Here is a 6,915-nt window from a genome sequence, read left to right on the forward strand (position 1 = left end):
GGCCCAAAAAAGGTGGAGTCCATTGGTACCAAAGGACAGCAGGCATTTTTGCTGTTCTCCCTAGGGCTTCTTTCAGAATTAAGGAAGTATTTCAGCTTTTACCAGCTCCACGGATTTACGTTGGTCTGATTAACACTGATATTCACCAATGAACATTCAATATGAATTTTTAGCTAGAGGCAGCGACCTTAATGGTGGATCATAAACACGTTGGGGGAAAGGAGCAGATCTCCATACACTGTATGTCAGAAGTCAGTGGACGTTGGAGGCAGGTGCTTCCTACCTCTCTTCAAAGATGGAGTTGCTGCAGCCCCGTCCAAGCCTATACCACAGGCTGCCCATCCTGGAAGCAAGCACTTACCCCTCCTCTCTATCACTTCACACCCCACCTTGGGTCCCAAGTGGGGTATATGACCTACAGGGGAGAATTTAGTTCTATGTGGCTGGGAAAAACACAGAAGGAACATCATGGAATGTTCTACTTAATGGACCTGTGAACCTTCACAGCCTGTTTTTCTGCCCTTTTCTGTTTTATAGGCTTCTGTCAAAACTCTCTCCTGCTGTCACCACCTGCAGCCCTCAGGCCTGGACATGCCTTCTAACATTTCCCCTGCCCTGTTTGTACAGGTCCCTTGCACACTGGTCCCTGCTTATCCCCAACAAAGGCCAAAACAGGTTCTTGTGATTTTATGTCAGCCTGAGGAGTGTAGGTACTTCCCCTATAAATTCAAGACAGAGAATAAGGCCTAAGGCTGACTGTTAACCTGCCAAATGATTTCTAGCTATAGACAAGAGGCATGCAGGCTTAGTCTCTTCTCCAAGAACTCCGTCTTGCAAATATGACGGAGTGATAGCAAGGGGACAGGTGGAGAAAGAAAGTGACAGAGTGCACAGTGAAAGGGAATCTGGGGCCTTGGGTGGAGGTGAGATTATGAAATCATGTCTGTAGGTTCAGAAAGAAAATATATGCTTATTCTTCTCCTTCCCAAAGATTGTTTACTGAGCCGACAAGCATGCCTGGCCATTGAGACCAAAGCACAGGAAGCCTGACAGAGGTAATGCATTTGAGGGACTTTAAGCTCTAGATTGGATTTAAGGTACATGAAGCTTACTTACCCTAGATGGCGGGTTCGCACTGCCAACGTGAAGATCACGTGGACATTAAAAGAGCCTCACCTGTGGTTATATGCATCGTACTTAGTCCTATGTGCGTCCAAGTTCATGGTTTATTCATTCATTCAACAAACAACTCCGAGCACTTATTATGGATTGGGTAGATGAACAAAACACAATCTCTGTCCTTAGGAGCTCATTAGGCTACGAAAATGTGAAACACATTCTCTTATGACAGACATAATGTGATGGGGATAAGAATTGAAGAGTGCTCAGGGGCTCCAGCCTGTTGGTCAGAGGGCTTCAGGAAGATGGAACCAGTGGGACATCATATATATTATAGGAGTACTGGGTAGAGAGAGATAGGCCTGTTATAAGGCATTGCCTTGAGTGATTCTAGAAGCTGAGAAGGACCAAGATCTACAGTGGGCAAGCTGGAGACCCAGGAGAGCTAACAGTATAATTTCTAGTCCGAGTCTAAGTCCAAGGGCAGAAGAAGACTAATGACCCAACTCAAAGGCAGGCAGAGATACCAAATTCCCTTTTTCAGCCTGTTTGTCTAGTTAGGCCTTTCGTGGATTAGACGAGGACCACCACATTGGGAGGGCCATTTGCTTTATTCCATCCACTGATTCACATGTTAATCTGATCCTGACCCTTTTCTAGAAGGTCAACTCCCTCACAGTAATGCCCAGAATGATGCTTAATCTAATGTCCGGGCATCCCATGGGCCCATCAAGTTGACAAATAAAATTAACCATCACAGGTAGGCAGAAAGGATAGAGCCTATAAAGCCAGCAAAGGGGAGGCTAGAGGAACAGGAGGAAATTAAAAGAAGGTGGTAGGAGGGAAGTCACAGGGAGGGAGCCCTTCAATAAGGAAAGAGTGGCCAACAGGGATGGAATCTTCAAGAAGGCAAGTACAGTAGAGACAGAGATGGATGCTGGGTAGGGTGTAAGGTTATTGGTGGAGAGGGGATGGGGATGGGGCAGAATAGAGGTTATAGCAGGTTGTGGAATAAAAGGACATGAAGTGGACACAGAGAACCCAAAAAATTTTTCTAGAAGTTTAGTGGTAGGGGGTAGAAAGAAGAGGAGGTGGAAGGGAATGGGCTCCAAGAAGAGGGTTTAGTTTTCGGTTCTTTTTCCTGAGAGACTTGCATATATTTGTTTGTGATGGGAAGGACCTGTAAGGGAGGGAAAGGCTGAAGACAGAGCCAGGCCAGGAGGATAGACCCTCAGACTGGAAAGCTGTGCCTCTTCCTTTCTCACCAGTCAGAAACGGGAAGGACGGGAAGAAGCAGAGGGAAAGCCATGGGATTTGGTGGTGGGAGCCCAAGGACACTCCCATCTGACCCACGGCCATTATGTCCTGCCAAGGAGGCTGGGTCTACCCAGGTCCACTTCCAGCAGCTGGAGATCAGGTTAGTGACATAGCCTCTCTCTGCCTGTTTCCCCATCTAAAATATGGGACGATGATACCAACCTCAGAGCATTATCGTGAGAATTCATTAAAACCCTGCATTTAAGCATGTTCAGTAAATGTTGGCTACTGTGCCCAGTAATTATTACCATGAACGCTATTATTAGTATAGCTATCTTTAGTTGTAAGAATTAATTATCAAGTCTATTCTCTTGGTCTCCCTGGGTTTTCCTTTTCAGTTTTTAGAGACAAAAAAAGAGCCCCTAAGTTTCCAGCATTGATGCGATTTCCTCACAGGAGACCTGCGTGCATCTTTTCTGTGTCCCTCTCTGCCTTCGAGGTCCCTCAGGGTGGCTCTCTAAAGTGGCCCACCCCAGCCTCATTTGGGGAGGCTCTCCTGCCGTGTGTTCTGGAAAAAGGGAGTAGGCCTGTCTAGGAAAGATTCCTCTCAGTTAGCATGAGTTCTGAGTCACATCCTGAGACGGCTGACGGGGAACCAAATTTCTCCATTGCAGTTCGTTTCTGAGGAACTCCAATCTAGAGTGAGTGACCATACCTCTCAGCTGGCCCAGGATGGTCTGGGTTTCTGGTGGTTGTTCAGTGCGCATATTAACAGCACTCCTTGCCATTCTCAAGTGTTCTACTTTGGCAACAACTTTACATGGCTATCCTCGGTCTAGCTGATGGCTGTGACACTTTTGAACTTCTAGAGCCCCGTGGCATTGGCAGTTGGTTTATTCTTGAGTTTTCCCCTGGGCTGAAGCCTAATGAAGATCTTGTCACTTTGAGGAGAAAGAATAAGGGACATTTGGAGGCATAAAACTCATTTCATACCACCTTCACACTGGAGAGATCTCAGCCGCTTTCGGATGGCATCTCCCAGTCATAAGTCTTTCTAGTTCGTAGGACCAGAGGACTTTTCCAGAGCAAGAAATGTCTATTTCAGAGGGTTCTAGCTTTTGAGGAGAGAGAGGGGTCTGAGGGATTAAGAAGCCTTAGTATCTTGCTCTCCCCTGCTAACTGGCTGAGGCCTTCCTGGTCAACTCAGGCCCCCAGAGAGCAACTTGGGCCTTTCAAGGATGGGAGATTTTGTCCAGTGTCCCTTGAACAGGGACCAGGAACCTCAAAGAGAAGAGTCTGAATGGGCCCCAGTGTCTGCACACAGTAGGCACTTCATAAGTACCTGCTGACTAGACTGAGAAGGTGGTTCTTGTCCATGTTGTGTGTGTGTGTGTGTGTGTGTGTGCGTGCGTGCATGCACAATTGAGTGAGTGAGTGTGTGGGGGGACTGGGCTTTTTGTCAGGGAGGTGCCCCCCATCCTTGGGAGGGAACCCTAGAAAATGACCCATAAGGACGACATGACCTTGAGATGGAGAGTGACAAAGAGCAACCGAGGTTTCAATCTATGGCTGACAAGACTGCTCATCATAATTTCCCAGAATGAAAACATAGGGAGCACATTAAGAAAGCTTTGCCAGTTTGCGGTACTCAGTACCTGTCACTCCAAGGACAGAAGGCGTCCCGGGCCCAAGTCCTAGACAAAGCCACAGAGGACATCCAGGAAATGTGAAGGAAAAACCACACACACCAGGAAGACACTGATGACCTCACAGCAGGATGTTCCTCTGGAGCAACAAGTCCATGCACTGGAGACGGTGAGGTGCAGTGCCCAACTTGGCCAACCACCCCTCCTCAGACAACAGCTTCTACCCCAATGCCAAGGGCAGTGCCATCTCTGTCTTTGCCCAAGGCTCTGACTCTGGTTTGGGGGCAGGCACGGAGCCCCAGAGCAGGGAGGAGCTGCAGATGGAGACAGCTAAGCTCCAGCTAAGGACCATCTCCTCCATGGTCCCAGCCACCTGTCAGCTCCTCCCTAGAATCCTCCCATCATTTAAGAGACTTTTTTCCCCCTCTTTTTTCTCAAACTTGATCTTCACATGGAAGCTCTTGGACAACAGCTCTCATTCTCCTTCCCCATCTCAACAATTTTTTTTTTTTTATGTTTCCCTGCAAGGATTCTCTGTCCCCACCAGGAATTTTTAAACCAAGACACCCCAACTTGGCAGCTTTTGTTTTGAAGGACAGATGGCCGGCCCTCCGACCGGCTGCCAGCTCCTCCACTGCCGCCCCCACTCCTCGCCCCCGGCACATGCCCCAAGGACTCCTGCCCCTAACAGGCCTTTCCTCCAGGGGCCCCCCCTCACCTCCATTTGATAGACTTGGTGAATCTGTGGACTGCTCTACTTTAAGAAGATGACCGGTTTGGAGTCATCAGAATTAATCCCCCTATTTTTTGAGGATTTTTTTTCTTCTAAAAAGCTATTTACCTTCCTATTGAAAGGCCAGATCCTTGAAGAATTCTGTGGTATAAAAACAAGTGGGGACAGAGTTGCAGCACTGTCATCGGCCTGTTTCACTCCTGCTTCTCTCAGCCAGCCTCGGGGTGGTGCATGACACTCGTGTGGTATGTGTGGGGGACAGCAGGCAGCAGTGAAATGGTAGCCGCCAAGGGAGGGTAAGGGGTGGGACCAGGAGGGAGGATCAGGTCAGGGAGAGGTTTTGGATTAGGGGCCAGTGACAATGTTTTGATATACTTTCCTGCTACTGAAACTTGTATCTGAGTGACTTGTCTCTATTTCTGATGATGTCGGTATTGCAAAGTGGCAAATTCATAAAGCAATGATCAGATTTTCATTTCTTTCCTTGTGCATTTCTAAGAAACAGAGCCAACTGATTTTGTATGTAAATACTAAGAGCAATTGACCGGATACTAAACCTGTCCCCTAGAGCAGACCCCTCCCCACCCTCACCCCACTCCCCTGCTACCTGTCCTGGAACCCGATCCCAGTGTGTGACCAGCCCTGAGGCTGGCTTCTGTCAGCAGATCCCGGTGAAGGGGTTTGTGTGTATAGGCCATATTTCTTTGTCTTTTTCCTACTCCATTCCTGGCATTTGCTGATTTCCAGCATGTACTGTGTAGTCTCAGTCCATGTTTGATTCCCTCACGTGGAAGTAAAAGGTACGTTGTACATACTGCCCAAGAATTGTCTTGCAAGTTAAGTCTTTCCCCTTTACTATAAGACTATAAATAAAAACTTATTTTATCCTTTAAAAAAATTTTGTTGATTGGATAAGTACATCCACAAAGAAGAGAATGACAAATTCAGAAATATCTGGAGTTCTATTGTGGGCTGGCAGGAAGTACATCCTCGCACACACCTGAGAGCACTCAGGCTCTCCCACTGGCCACAAGCCCCCCGGAGCTGCAGGGTGAACAGATGAAGACGCCGTGTATGCACACAGCTGAGTTTCCATGTTCCGATCCCCAGTCTAGCAGGTGTTCTGATGGGAAGGCTGTCCTCAAGGCTGTACTCCTCCTCCGTTGCCTCATTCCAGTGCCCTCAAGGCACTGAACTGAGGATCCCTCAACTTCCTTGAGCACAGAGGGGCTGGGTGGTTCACTGGGGAGTAAGCCTTATTTTTCCCTCTCCAGCCCTCTTTGGTCTACTTGTATCAGCTTCACTTTGCCTTGGGCTCCCTTTCTCCCAAGATCCTGGAGGCAACAAGGTTAGAAGTCCAAAATAGACTTTAACGCAAAAAGCATCAACAGAGACAACTAAGGTCATTTCCTAGTGAAAAAATAACATTTGGACAATTTCCCATCTGGGGCTGTGGTTCAGTGTCATTGGCAAAGCATAATGCTCTTAGAAACATTCTTGAACCTCCAAACTGTTTTGAATACAATCAATTCACCAAGAAAATAGAACAATTTTATGTATCTAATAACATAGCTTCAAATCTAAAAGCAGAAGAACCCCAACAAAACACACATGGTAAACAGACAAATCCACAAACATAGTGGGAGGTTTGACACGTTTCTCTCAGGAATTAACAGTGAAGAAACAGCAAGGACAGAGACTTGGACAACCCAAGTCATCTTTCTGGAAAACAGTTTGGCACTATCTCTAAGATTATGGATATATGAACCCAGAACTTCCAATTCTACGTGCACACTGCAGAGAAACCTGGGCACATGTGCACCATGACTCCCACATGAGTCCTCCCCCTACCCCCAGGTAGCCTAGGGCACAGTAGCAGGCTACAGGTCTGGCTGGGAAGACTTCAGGCTCTGGCTACTCCCCAGTGTGCAGGCCTTTCCTGGGATGCCTACTTGAAAGATTCTAGTGTGGGCTAGGAGGGAATGTCCACTTAGCCTGTTTTGACTCTGGGCCTTAGGCCTGCCTCCAGCCCAGGAAGGAGGCACACTCCACATGGGCCAACACTAGGTTATAAGGGTCTACATTGGGCTTTGTTGTCATCAAAAGCACATGTTTGCCTTTACCTCTCTTTGTTGGGCACCTCAAAAGGAGGAAGGGCTG

The 6,915-nt window shown here is 47.7% G+C and overlaps 1 pseudogene; it reads left to right on the forward strand.

The window, feature by feature from the left end:
• LOC122907417 overlaps nt 1-4,603 on the forward strand; it is a 30,169-nt pseudogene extending 25,566 nt beyond the window's left edge.
• The last annotated feature ends 2,312 nt before the right edge of the window (nt 4,604-6,915 follow it).

The sequence above is a fragment of the Neovison vison genome, chromosome 5 (assembly GCF_020171115.1).
Source record: "Neovison vison isolate M4711 chromosome 5, ASM_NN_V1, whole genome shotgun sequence".
Lineage (NCBI taxonomy): Eukaryota > Metazoa > Chordata > Mammalia > Carnivora > Mustelidae > Neogale > Neogale vison.